Consider the following 14,577-nt stretch of genomic DNA (forward strand, 5'->3'; position numbering starts at 1 on the left):
CCAAAAAAAAATTGAAAGTCCACAGATTTGCCAGTGTGGTATTTGTGTTACAGCCATCATATATCTCTGCTCCAAGTTTTGGCATTGGAGGCCGGGGTAATTATATTTTGGCTGTGTGATACTCAAATTCTGTACAGCGCTATTCAGCCTAAAAAAAAATTGCCGTTATTCAGTGAATAGTGGCGATCACGTGACAGGGGACAGTAAAAACTGACTTGGAGGGCAAACATCCTGAAATACATATACAGGTCCTTCTCAAAAAATTAGCATATAGTGTTAAATTTCATTATTTACCATAATGTAATGATTACAATTAAACTTTCATATATTATAGATTCATTATCCATCAACTGAAATTTGTCAGGTCTTTTATTGTTTTAATACTGATGATTTTGGCATACAACTCCTGATAACCCAAAAAACCTGTCTCAATAAATTAGCATATCAAGAAAAGGTTCTCTAAACGACCTATTACCCTAATCTTCTGAATCAACTAATTAACTCTAAACACATGCAAAAGATACCTGAGGCTTTTATAAACTCCCTGCCTGGTTCATTACTCAAAACCCCCATCATGGGTAAGACTAGCGACCTGACAGATGTCAAGAAGGCCATCATTGACACCCTCAAGCAAGAGGGTAAGACCCAGAAAGAAATTTCTCAACAAATAGGCTGTTCCCAGAGTGCTGTATCAAGGCACCTCAATGGTAAGTCTGTTGGAAGGAAACAATGTGGCAGAAAACGCTGTACAACGAGAAGAGGAGACCGGACCCTGAGGAAGATTGTGGAGAAGGACCGATTCCAGACCTTGGGGAACCTGAGGAAGCAGTGGACTGAGTCTGGTGTGGAAACATCCAGAGCCACCGTGCACAGGCGTGTGCAGGAAATGGGCTACAGGTGCCGCATTCCCCAGGTAAAGCCACTTTTGAACCATAAACAGCGGCAGAGGCGCCTGACCTGGGCTACAGAGAAGCAGCACTTTTTTCTGATGAAAGCAAATTTTGCATGTCATTCGGAAATCAAGGTGCCAGAGTCTGGAGGAAGACTGGGGAGAAGGAAATGCCAAAATGTCTGAAGTCCAGTGTCAAGTACCCACAGTCAGTGATGGTGTGGGGTGCCATGTCAGCTGCTGGTGTTGGTCCACTGTGTTTCATCAAGGGCAGGGTCAATGCAGCTAGCTATCAGGAGATTTTGGAGCACTTCATGCTTCCATCGGCTGAAATGCTTTATGGAGATGAAGATTTCATTTTTCAGCATGACCTGGCACCTGCTCACAGTGCCAAAACCACTGGTAAATGGTTTACTGACCATGGTATTACTGTGCTCAATTGGCCTGCCAACTCTCCTGACCTGAACCCCATAGAGAATCTGTGGGATATTGTGAAGAGAAAGTTGAGAGACGCAAGACCCAACACTCTGGATGAGCTTAAGGCCGCTATTGAAGCATCCTGGGCCTCCATAACATCTCAGCAGTGTCACAGGCTGATTGCCTCCATGCCACGCCGCATTGAAGCAGTCATTTCTGCCAAAGGATTCCCGACCAAGTATTGAGTGCATAACTGAACATTATTATTTGATGGTTTTTTTGTTTGTTATTAAAAAACACTTTTATTTGATTGGATGGGTGAAATATGCTAATTTATTGAGACAGGTTTTTTGGGTTATCAGGAGTTGTATGCCAAAATCATCAGTATTAAAACAATAAAAGACCTGACAAATTTCAGTTGGTGGATAATGAATCTATAATATATGAAAGTTTAATTGTAATCATTACATTATGGTAAATAATGAAATTTAACACTATATGCTAATTTTTTGAGAAGGACCTGTATACTAATGGAGTTTACGGTTTGGATTCTTATCTTAAGTCACGATGCAAGGCTCTTTAAAGGATCTATATTGATTTTTAGGCTTGCTTGCCTCCAATAGAGTCCCTGTCCTCTTCCTCTGAAGGTGCTTTTTGCATACATGGCTCATTGTGATGCAATCTAATTTTAATAGACAAAAGTTCTCTCTGGCCCAAACAAATGCTATACAATAATATTAATAGATCAAATAAAATTATATGTTATACTCTTCCACAATAACAGGGGATTGCCTAGTAGTCATGGGTTTCAGAATCATTTTTTGTGTTTTTCTTTCTATACCATCACCTCTCTATTAAAGCCCTATTGTGTGCACTGACAAGTAGAAATGGATGTCCTTCCAGTGGTCTGTGTAGGACACGTGTTGAAGCTATGCTATGAGAACCAGACAAGATGAATGCTGTAGATATGCTAATTGAAGACTTGCTTTTGTGTCAGAAAGAAGGCCCATGTATAAAGGGCAAGATTTCCCTCTCCCGATCTACTTTAGATCCAGAACAGAGAGCAAATTGGAAATAATGAATCACTTTTGACACTGGCAGCTAGAGATGAATTGCCAGCAACAATGCTTTTCTTTACTGTGTTTTTGTAACCATCTGAAAACTAATTTCCACCAGCTACAGATTCAGTATCCAGCTGCAATTAGAGAAAAGGCAGGACTTCCAGAAAGCCATTATTAATCCAGGCTGTCAGAGCTATGAAAACTAATAATGACACAGATGTGAGTGAATCTGATTGTATATTCCCGATCAGGTTCCACAGCTGGACTAGAACAATGCAGTATTGTGGACGAGGCGAATCTGCAGATTGCAGCAAATGTCTAGAATGTTGATTAGTGCTAAACTCTGGATCTTACTTTGTCATGGAAAACAGAATTATCTCAGGGATAGGCAGCCAGGATTTTAAGATTTATGGCATGCCAAAGTGTTTTAACGCTTACGTTGTTCATTGTGTTCTGTTATTGATATGCATTTGTATGTACTGTACTGCAAAAAGATGTATTGCAGCATCAAAGACGCTACACGTATATTATATCCACATAGCCACCATTGTGGTTTTACATCAAAAACTCTGTGATGAAGAATTTCAATATAGAGGTGAGCTTTTTTTCTATATAATTTAAAGAGGTGGTCCGGTCAAAACCGATAAGTCTGCAGTCCCTCTGTGTGACTGCAGACTTATGAATCCCTCCAGTGCACGCCTTGTGTGCTGTGGGAATTCACCGGTTTCAAACTCAGAGCTGAAGGGTATGTATGAGTTACACATACTCCCGGCCAGTGGGTGCAGCCTCGCTCTCCATACACTTGTATGGAGCGAGGCCGCGCCCCGACCAGTGGATGTGTTCGACTAGAGAGCGCGGCCTTGCTCCATACAAGTGTATGGCTGGGGATATATACAACTCATATATACCTTCGTTCCCAGAGCTGAAAGGTATGTATGAGTTACACATACCCCCGGCCAGTGGGTGCGGCCTCGCTCTCCATACACTTGTATGGAGCGAGGCCGCGCCCCGACCAGTGGATGTGTTCGACTAGAGAGCGTGACCTCACTCCATACAAGTGTATGGCTGGGGATATATACAACTCATATATACCCTCCATTCCCAGAGCTGAAAGGTATGTATGAGTTACACATACCCCCAGCCAGTGGGTGCGGCCTCGCTCTCCATACACTTGTATGGAGCGAGGCCGCGCCCCGACCAGTGGATGTGTTTGACTAGAGAGCGCGGCCTTGCTCCATACAAGTGTATGGCTGGGGATATATACAACTCATATATACCCTCCATTCCCAGAGCTGAAAGGTATGTATGAGTTACACATACCCCCGGCCAGTGGGTGCGGCCTCGCACTCCATACACTTGTATGGAGCGAGGCCGCGCCCCGACCAGTGGATGTGTTTGACTAGAGAGCGCGGCCTCGCTCCATACAAGTGTATGGCTGGGGATATATATGTGGCACCCCTAGGGGTATTTGCCACAAAAATAGTTACTGACAGTAAGTACAAATACTAAAATAGCAAGACTGCACTACCACCTCCGGCCAGAAGGGGGAGCTCCAGAGACTCCCCTTGATCCATTCTGGTCTGAGAGAAGAAATGGCAGTTGGGCCAAGGAGCTGATGGTGAGAGGTCATACAGTTGAATCTCTAACAGCCCTGTGACTGTTACCAGGCCTAAATCACCGGCCTGAGGAGAAGAGGGATAGAGAAAAAGGACATTGTGAGAACCGGGTAGCATTAATCACTACCCAGAACAGGCGCAAAGACGGATACCGGATCCGTGGCTGTATTCATTATATATAATACAGCAACCGGAAAAACGTGAGGTGATATCAGCTTCACTAGGGTCGGATGCAGCAACAGACACAGAGTTCAGCGGTACTCCCAGAGGGGGTAAACCGATAAAAGGACTCGGGTTGCCCGTCGAACCAGGACCCGGAGGGGACAGATTGGGCCGGCAGCCAGTTCACATACAGCAGCAGGGCCACACAGAAATTGCGCACAATAAGAGGCGAAGACCCCGGCAGGGTCAAAGTAACTCAGAGTTCCCATACAGACTCCGGTGACAGGACTGGTTGTAAATCCTTTTATGTTAAAGTAAACTGGTTAAACGTTTCAGTGCCTCAGTCTTTCATTTGGACAATAGCCATCTATCCAGGATCAGGATCGTCACCGCTGGGAGAACCTGCTGCTGATCAAGTAAGTGCCTGTCCCCTCATGATACCCCTTACACTGTGCATTGCCTGAGGCCACAGCACCGGGTCAAGCCACCCGTGACATCCCCCTCAAGAGACAGACTCCATTGGTCCGGTGCTGGGTATCCCGGTCTCCTGGGCGTCACAATTGGCGTCACGAACAGGATCTAGCCAGCCCGTATACCGGGTATTGTGTGCCGTGATTGGAGCCCAAAACTGTGAAAACTGGGATGAAAAATCTTGAAAATTGACTTTATTAAAGAAAAATCCATTCCCCATTGAAAACTATTGAAAGTGACTTTTCCCCATTGGTTATAATGGAGTAAAGATGGCCGCCATCCCCTGAGGTAATCACTTCATAACCGTTAGGCACGAGACTGTTAATTGAGCTACGCCATCACCTGAGCCCCAGTCTCACTGAAAAACTTCAGAATCCGCCATTACAGAGCGCGGTGGGTGGGAGCAGCAGGGGGCGTGTCAATGTGGGCGGCACCAAGCTGAGCGCTCTGACATCAGAGCAAGGGGAAAATCGATCCTGCTGCACAGCGGAACGAATCTACACTATCCCGACGGAAGCGGAGGACCGGAAGGGTCCGGATTAACTAAGGGGGCACAGTATGTCGCAGCACGGAGACGCCGCAGCACTCGGCAACGCTAATGCAGCTGAAAGACAGAGTGTCAATAGAGAGTCCGGCAGCGCAGCGGTGCAAGGAGTGGCGCCCATCATGCCGGTGCTGATGCCATATACCCCGGGTGGCCCATGGCTTCCAATGTATGAAGGTGAGCCTAATACCCTTGACGATTTCAGAGAAAAGATGCTGGCCCATTTTGACATGTTCCCTGTGGGTGAAGTTCAGCGTGTTAGTCTCCTGATGATGCAGTTAAGTGGCCATGCTAAGCGAGAAGTCACAGCATGGGCAGCTGATCTAAAAGGCACTGTTGAACGCATATTTGCTGGATTAAAAGCTACATTTGAAACCACGTCCAGCAGCAAAGCTAAAATACGATTCTTTAGTTGCAAACAAAAAGCTAATGAGGGCGTGAGAGACTTTGCCTTAAACCTGCAGGAAGCCCTTAAATCACTTACACTGGCTGAACCCATTTTTAACACCGGAGCGGATAAACTGCTAAGAGATCAATTTATTGAGGGACTCTACACCCCTTCTCACCGGGGGCATGTGAGCATGCTTGTTTTTAAGAACCCTGAATTGACATTTGCCCAATTAAAGGAGAGCGCTATACGTCTCCAGCTGGCAGAGGCACCTCGGGATCAGGATCCTGCGCAACCCATGGCAGAGGCACCTCAACAACAGGGAGTGCCAGTGACATCAGCTATGTCTGGGGCCATTGCTAAGCCCCTGGGGCCCAGTACTAATGAGGCTCTTCAACAAAAGCTTGACTCTTTAGCTGATGTTGTTGCTTCAATGGCTAAAACCATGCAGGAGATGAGAGGACACAAGATGGAGTTGGCAAACTGTAGAGAGGATGTTCCATGGATGAGACCCCGGAGATACCCGACATGGAGAGGACGACCCCGCGACCGCTACCAACCGGATGGACAGCCCATTTGCCGCCGTTGCCAGCAGCCGGGCCACTTTGCACGAGATTGTGATTTAAACGGGAATCCCCTGGGAATGCGGGCCGCTTCGCAGGAATGAACTTTCAAGGCCCAACACCCTGGCACGACAGGTACATCGGAGGACGACCCATTATCCCTATCGTGCTGGACGGAATTCCCCTCAACGCTTTGCTGGACACAGGTTCCCAGATTTCATCTATACCGTATATCCTTTATAAGAGGTACTGGGCTGATGCAGATATTGATAAAGGGCCCTCTGATGTTGAACTAGATATATGGGCCAGTAATGGTAAGTTGGTACCGAAACTAGGATTCAGGGAGATGACCATAAAGATTGGTAAAGTAGAACTGAAGAAACAGGGTATAATTGTTGTTGATGTTGACCGGCGGAACTGTGAACCAACTGTATTGATAGGAATGAATGTGTTAGAGAACTGCTTTTCCGAAGTCATTTCTGTCTTACAGCAAATTGCTGAAACTGCCCAATCCTGCCAGCAGAGAGTTCTCCGGAGGGAAATAAAAGTATTGATGTTAAGGCAACAGGTAGAAGTTGCAGGTGGAGAAATCGGCAGTGTGAGGGTAAGTGATCCAACGTCTATTGTAATCCCACCAAAAACAGAAATGCTGGTATGGTGTAGAGCAGCCATTGGTACTAAGGGACGAGATTATCAAGCCTTAATAGAACCAGTGTACACCGACAGCAGGCCCACTATACACACAGCAAGAGGGATAGTCGAGGTACACCGGGGACGAGTGCCGGTACGACTTTTGAACTGTGGAGAGGAAGAGGTCACTTTGCCAAGGTATGCTACAATGGCAAAGCTATATACTGTTGACAACAATGCCATCACAACCATTGAGCCCTTAGAACCAACCTGTCAGGTGGAAGGCAATGGCTCAGATGGAGAAATGGAGGATTGGTGCCAACAGCTACACGTGGGCATAAATTCAACACCTACCCATCAAAAACAAGGGGTGTATAGGCTAGTGACGGAATATGAACAAGTCTTCAGTAATCACCCATTGGACTTCGGACGGATAGAAGGGGTAGAACACACAATCCCCACAGGTGACCATCCCCCAATAAAAGAAAGATATAGACCCATACCGCCCGCTCACTATCAATGTGCAAAAGATATGCTGAGGGAAATGAGGGTAATAAGAGACAGCTGTAGCCCCTGGGCGGCCCCTCTAGTGATTGTCAAAAAAAAGGACGGAACCATGAGAATGTGCGTAGATTACCGGAAGATTAATAACATCATCCATAAAGACGCCTACCCCTTGCCTAGGATAGAAGAGTCCTTAACTGCTTTGAAATCTGCTAATTATTTTTCCACCTTAGACTTAACAAGCGGGTATTGGCAAGTCCCTGTGGCTGAGAGAGATAAGGAAAAGACGGCATTCACCACACCAATGGGTCTATGTGAATTTAATCGCATGCCGTTCGGACTCTGCAACGCATCCGGTACCTTCCAGCGGCTGATAGAATGCTGCCTCGGACACAAGAACTTCGAGACCGTCCTCCTGTACCTAGATGATGTGATCGTCTACTCAAAGACTTACGAACAACACTTAATAGACCTGGCAGAAGTGTTCGAAGCCTTATCCAGGTATGGCATGAAAGTCAAGCCATCCAAATGTCACCTTCTCAAGCCAAAGGTACAGTACCTGGGACACATCGTGAGTTCGGAGGGAGTAGCACCAGATCCCGAGAAAATAAGCGCCATAAGGGATTGGCCAAGACCTACCAGCGCAAAAGAAGTGAGACAATTCCTGGGATTGGTGGGTTACTATCGCAGATTTATAAAAGGATTTACCAAGTTGGCAGCACCCTTGCAAGACACCTTGGTAGGGCAGACGAAGAAACCTTCAAACCGAAACCCTCCTTTTCAGTGGAACGACGAAAGGGAAGACTCCTTTGAACAACTAAAGAAGGCTCTAACCGGAGAAGAGGTTCTGGCATACCCAGATTACCATAAACCTTTCATCCTCTACACCGATGCCAGTAATGTGGGACTAGGAGCGGTGCTGTCACAAAAGCAAGAAGGTCGGGAGAAAGTCATCGCCTTTGCAAGTAGAAAGCTCCGGCCTACTGAAAGAAATTCAGAAAATTACAGCTCCTTCAAATTGGAACTACTGGCAGTAGTTTGGGCTGTGACGGAGCGTTTCAAACACTATCTGGCCGCTGCAGAATTTATTGTCTATACTGACAACAATCCGTTGACCCACCTGGACACAGCCAAATTAGGTGCGTTAGAACAGCGATGGATAGCCCGGTTATCTAATTACAACTTCATAATCAAGTATCGAGCAGGTCGCAAGAATGGAAATGCCGATGCCCTATCCCGGATGCCACACTTGAGAGATGTAGAAGAGGAAACGGGGGAGCTTGAAGAAATTGAACTACCAGCCTTCCATCGTCCCAAGGCAAAACATCATCAGTCAAGTAATCAGAAACAACAAGAGGTGAATTTTAATCCGTTAGCACACCATAGATGGGCTGACACCCAAGACAGCAATCCGGCTGTGAAGTTGGTGAAGGAACTGTTGACTGAGCAAAGTGCATATCCCTATGAGGATGCCCCAGAAGAGACGCATCAACTCTGGAAAGAGAGAGGCAAAATGTTCCTGTATCAAGGGAAGCTCTGTAGAAGATACACCAATCCGAAAACACATGAATTGGTTTGGCAGATTATTGTGCCTAAACAAGATGTGAAGATGGTCCTCGAAGCTTACCATAATGGTGCTGGTCACTTCGGTTGGAAAAAGTTAGAAGTACTTCTAAGAGAAAGATTTTATTGGGTCGGGATGAGAAAATCAATCGAACAGTGGTGCAGAAATTGTGGCCCGTGTAACCTCAGAAGAAACGATCAAAAGAACCAAAGAGCACCACTGCAGCCCATAATCACCAAACAACCACTTGAACTTGTAGCCATGGACCACGTGAAGTTGACACCAAGCCGGTCCGGCTATGTCTATGCCTTGACCATCGTGGACCATTATTCACGTTTCTTGGTAGTAGTACCCGTAAAAGATCTGACAGCAAAAACAGCAGCCAAAGCATTCCAAACGTACTTTTGTAGACCCCATGGATATCCGGAACAGGTTCTCACCGACCAAGGTACAGCCTTTGAATCAGAGATCTTCAGAGAATTCTGTAATATGTATGGTTGCAAAAAGATCCGGACGACGGCCTATCATCCACAAACAAACGGCTTATGCGAGAAGATGAACCATATTGTAATAGACCTACTAAAGACTTTACCTGAGACAGAAAGGAATCAATGGCCAAAGAAATTGCCTGACTTGGTGGATCTGTATAATCATGTCCCGGTGAGCTCCACCAACTGCACCCCAGCTTACCTTATGCGTGCAAGACCCGGCCAATTACCAATCGATCTAGAAATGGGAATTCTGAAACCAGACGCAGAAGTTCAAGACTCCAATTGGGATATCATACGGCAAAAGCAGTATCGCCAAGTGCAAGAGAGTGTGGAAAGAAGCCTTCAGCAAACTAGAGAAAGACAAGAGCGAACTTTCAACCAGAATGCTCTAGCGACCCCATTAAGACCGGGTGACCAAGTGCTCAAGAGAAATCGTCGAACCAATAAACTGGACAATCAGTGGGAAGCCGTACCCTACACAGTTTTACCAACAAGAGTGGATAATCCTAAAATGTGTCTCATTAGCAAAAACGGAGGCTTAACATCTGTACTAGTGTCAAGAGACAATCTTAAATTATGTCCGGAAGCATTGAAAGAGCCAGACGTTGTCCAGCCAGAACCAGAAGTTATTCAACCCATACAGGTTCAACCAGTAAAGGAAAAAGAAGAGGAAGTGTATCACACCTGTATAGGAGACTTTCCCAAAACCCTACTAACATACCATGGTGCAGTAGTGGTTCCCATGGTGGCCTTTTACCCAACACCGAACCCAATACCAGAAGTCCCAAGACAGGAAGAGGCTGACCACGTACTACAGGAGGTTCCAGGCCAGGAAGAACAGATTCCTGGTCAGAGTAATCCCATTCACGGTGGACTTGCCAACTCCATAGTCGTGGAATTATCTTTAGCAGAGCGGGCAGATACTACATCCGCAGTAGACAGTAGTACACCACATGAAGAGACACCGCTATTACGTAGATCACAGCGTAGTACCCAGGGTCAATTACCGGCCAGGTATGCAGATTACCAACTATAAAGCTCATAATGTGAATTGTATATATGTTATGCCGTATATAGTTAAACAGAAAATGTAGTATAGTCATTGCTATCAGTCTGCAACATTTAAGCCCAGTGCCTACAGAGACTTGTCTGTATGAACTTATTGCATATTCTTGAACTTTTTATCAGCCCGGAGGCACTAAATCAAAGCTCCGGAAAGACTGCTTTTTGAACTTTGCTTTTTGCTCTTTTTGAACTTTCTTTAGACTTTATATTGATAACTCCGTTGGAAAAATGGAACTAAATTCCTGGACACTAAGTACAGTGCCGTTCCTAATACCTTCAAGGATAGAACTGTATTAATGGACGCTATTTGAAGTGACTTTTTACAGAACTCTATTTTTGTTTCCTTGAGTGGTTTTTGTAACTTTTCATTTTTAAGACTCTGTACATATTAATTGTTATTTCAAAATGTTATTGTCCCACAGTCCCGGAGTACTGTTCTTAACTAAGGGGGAATGTGGCACCCCTAGGGGTATTTGCCACAAAAATAGTTACTGACAGTAAGTACAAATACTAAAATAGCAAGACTGCACTACCACCTCCGGCCAGAAGGGGGAGCTCCAGAGACTCCCCTTGATCCATTCTGGTCTGAGAGAAGAAATGGCAGTTGGGCCAAGGAGCTGATGGTGAGAGGTCATACAGTTGAATCTTTAACAGCCCTGTGACTGTTACCAGGCCTAAATCACCGGCCTGAGGAGAAGAGGGATAGAGAAAAAGGACATTGTGAGAACCGGGTAGCATTAATCACTACCCAGAACAGGCGCAAAGACGGATACCGGATCCGTGGCTGTATTCATTATATATAATACAGCAACCGGAAAAACGTGAGGTGATATCAGCTTCACTAGGGTCGGATGCAGCAACAGACACAGAGTTCAGCGGTACTCCCAGAGGGGGTAAACCGATAAAAGGACTCGGGTTGCCCGTCGAACCAGGACCCGGAGGGGACAGATTGGGCCGGCAGCCAGTTCACATACAGCAGCAGGGCCACACAGAAATTGCGCACAATAAGAGGCGAAGACCCCGGCAGGGTCAAAGTAACTCAGAGTTCCCATACAGACTCCGGTGACAGGACTGGTTGTAAATCCTTTTATGTTAAAGTAAACTGGTTAAATGTTTCAGTGCCTCAGTCTTTCATTTGGACAATAGCCATCTATCCAGGATCAGGATCGTCACCGCTGGGAGAACCTGCTGCTGATCAAGTAAGTGCCTGTCCCCTCATGATACCCCTTACACTGTGCATTGCCTGAGGCCACAGCACCGGGTCAAGCCACCCGTGACATCCCCCTCAAGAGACAGACTCCATTGGTCCGGTGCTGGGTATCCCGGTCTCCTGGGCGTCACATATACAACTCATATATACCCTCCGTTCCCAGAGCTGAAGGGTATGTATCAGTTACACATACCCCCGGCCAGTGGGTGCGGCCTCGCTCTCCATACACTTGTATGGAGCGAGGCCGCGCCCCGACCAGTGGATGTGTTCGACTAGAGAGCGCGGCCTCGCTCCATACAAGTGTATGGCTGGGGATATATACAACTCATAAATACCCTCCGTTCCCAGGGCTGAAAATGGTGAATCCTCGCAGCACACAGTGCGGGTGCTGGGTGGGATTCATAAGTCTGGAGTCACACAGATTGACTGCACACTTATCGGTTTTGACCAGACTACCCCTTTAAGCTGCATGCTACTACTAAGTGGAGAAAGCTATACCTAACTATTAATGAACTCAATGAGTTGTAAAAATGTATTCAGTACAGGACTCCGGCCAACAAAAGCCCTATAGCAGTTGCAACAGTGGGACATTTTATAAAGGGTATGCTTAGTTTTTTCAAGACAAATGCCATTTTGCCCATGGACCATGTCTGGTATGCAAGAAAATCATGCCTGTGTAACCTCAGGAGGAAGACAAAGAAATGAGACAGTGAGCTATCAATCAAAATAAAGAGGATGGTGGTGGGTGGCGAACCAACCTTGGGAGACAGAGATTTAATGTCTCATTTGCACATGAGTAAAAATGCTACCTCCCCAGGAATGCAGCAACAGATAGAAGATATAAAGGTGGATTTACAGTTCACAGACCTCCATCAGCATATATGTGGTTTGTGAAGGTTGATCGCACTGACAGAATCCCCTTAAAGGGGAGTTCCAGTTGGAAGAAGTTCCTTCTAGATCAGTATTGGTATGATCAGCGGAACCCTAATTGATTGTTAAAATTGTGTACTTTTATCTCACCTAGAATGTAGCAGCAGTGCTCATGCTCAGCCATCTATTCTCTATGGTACTGCCGTAAACAAGCAAATACAACACTTTTGCAGTCCTTTAGAAAATGAATGGAGCTGTAATCATGGTAAGAATAAAAGTAAACTGCTCTGGTGATTGTGGGGTCCTAGCAGACCGACCCCATCTAAAAGTCATCATCACCTATTTTATTGATGGGTGATAACTGCAGCTAACTGGAACACCCATTGAGATTATTATATCCTATTGCTGTATAGTGCCAGGAATCAAAGCTTCCCCGTACCCAAATCTGAGAGATTTCAGCTCTGCAGCATAGCTTAATTGTAAATGCAGCTATGAATGACATAATATAGGATGTAATGTATCAGTACAAGTTTGGAAATGCAATTTATTTACTCACGTTACTCGAATCTATATTCTACAGTATACATCAACAATGCTCAAAGATGAACTTATGTTCTGAAGTCATTTGAGTTTGATATATTTTCTTATTTCTCTCAATTCAATGAAAAGGTCTCTATATAAAGACTTGTAGGTAGCATTGTCCATAATGGTGTTAGTTCGCTTGGCATCTGCTGCTGTTGATTAATTTAAATTGATATTATTGATCAGTCGGTGGCCACTCTGCTTTAAATTGATGTTACCTGATTACTATCGATCGGATTGGATTGTTTTGGCTAATTATCAGAAATTGGATGTCCTGCCTTGTGTGTAATGAAGCACGCTGTTCTGCTGTCAAAAAGCGACGCTGCTAGGTAATAGGTATTTTACTAAACCGTGTTTATTGATTGGTGCAGAATTGTATTAGTTATGTCTGTCACTCACAGCCCAGGAATAACATATGGCGCAAAACCATGAAGGCTCATTGCCGAAATCAGCCCATATAGAGAGCACACCAGGCACTGCAGAAGCATTGAAAACCAAATATTTGCATTTCAGGACAGTCCACACATAATAACACATGTTTGCGTGGCAGAGCCAAATGCACATATTAGATTGGGAATCACAAATGTAAGTATTTGCCAAATATGTGTCAAAATTTCTGAGTATCACTGTCGTATTATGCAACTACTCATTTTTACAAGACAGAAAGTAGCCTCTAGGAGTATGCTCGTCTGTAGGCTGTAATAAATAAAAAGAACATGCTTGAAGTCTGAATGCTCAGTGTACAAATGTGAGAACTCTCAGACATTACAGGGAATAAATAATATAAAGCGGGAAGGCGTTAACGATAACTGTGGAACTATTCTCTTCTGTCATGTTGTCGTATACAGTGCCCTATTAGGCATTTAAACACTGGCAAAACACCAAGATCTCCTTTATATTGCTTTTATACAGGCAATATTTAGTACGTATTTTATTCTGTAACATCTTGTTTTTTAAGTCCTATGAAAATTGTACAGGAAAAAATCACCAGAAATAAATGCCAAACCCAAGGCATGCCAAAAACGCTAATTTATGTAGACCTGTTAATAATGTGCTAAAAACTTTTAAGGTTATATTCCTCATCAAAAACACTGATGAAACGAATTGACACAGATTAAAGGAGTTGTCCGGTCAAAACCAATATGTCTGCAGTCACTCTGTGTGACTGCAGACTTATGAACCTCCCCAGTGCATTGGAATTTGCTGGTTTCAGACCATGAACTGGAGGGTGTGTATGAGTTTTATATACTCCTGGCCAGTGGGCAACTTGCAAGGAGTGAGGCTTCGCCCTCTAGTTGGCCAAGCCGACTGTATGGTGTAACAGCATGTCCCTTCCCTGGCCTGTGTTCCTGGACTGTAATGTACTCAGGCCTAGGTCCACCTCGCTTTTACTACATCTAGTGGGGGATTCTGTTTTTGCTCTTTTCAGCCTGGGATTCGTCCAATACACAAACCTGTAAGACAGAACCGAGCTGTTAGCTTCAGGAAGCTTCTCAATGTAGCCACATGTTAAAAGTTGGTGTGAACCTCCCCCATCGATGGGTTGATCC

The sequence above is a fragment of the Ranitomeya imitator genome, chromosome 3, assembly GCF_032444005.1.
Source record: "Ranitomeya imitator isolate aRanImi1 chromosome 3, aRanImi1.pri, whole genome shotgun sequence".
Taxonomy (NCBI): Eukaryota; Metazoa; Chordata; class Amphibia; order Anura; family Dendrobatidae; genus Ranitomeya; species Ranitomeya imitator.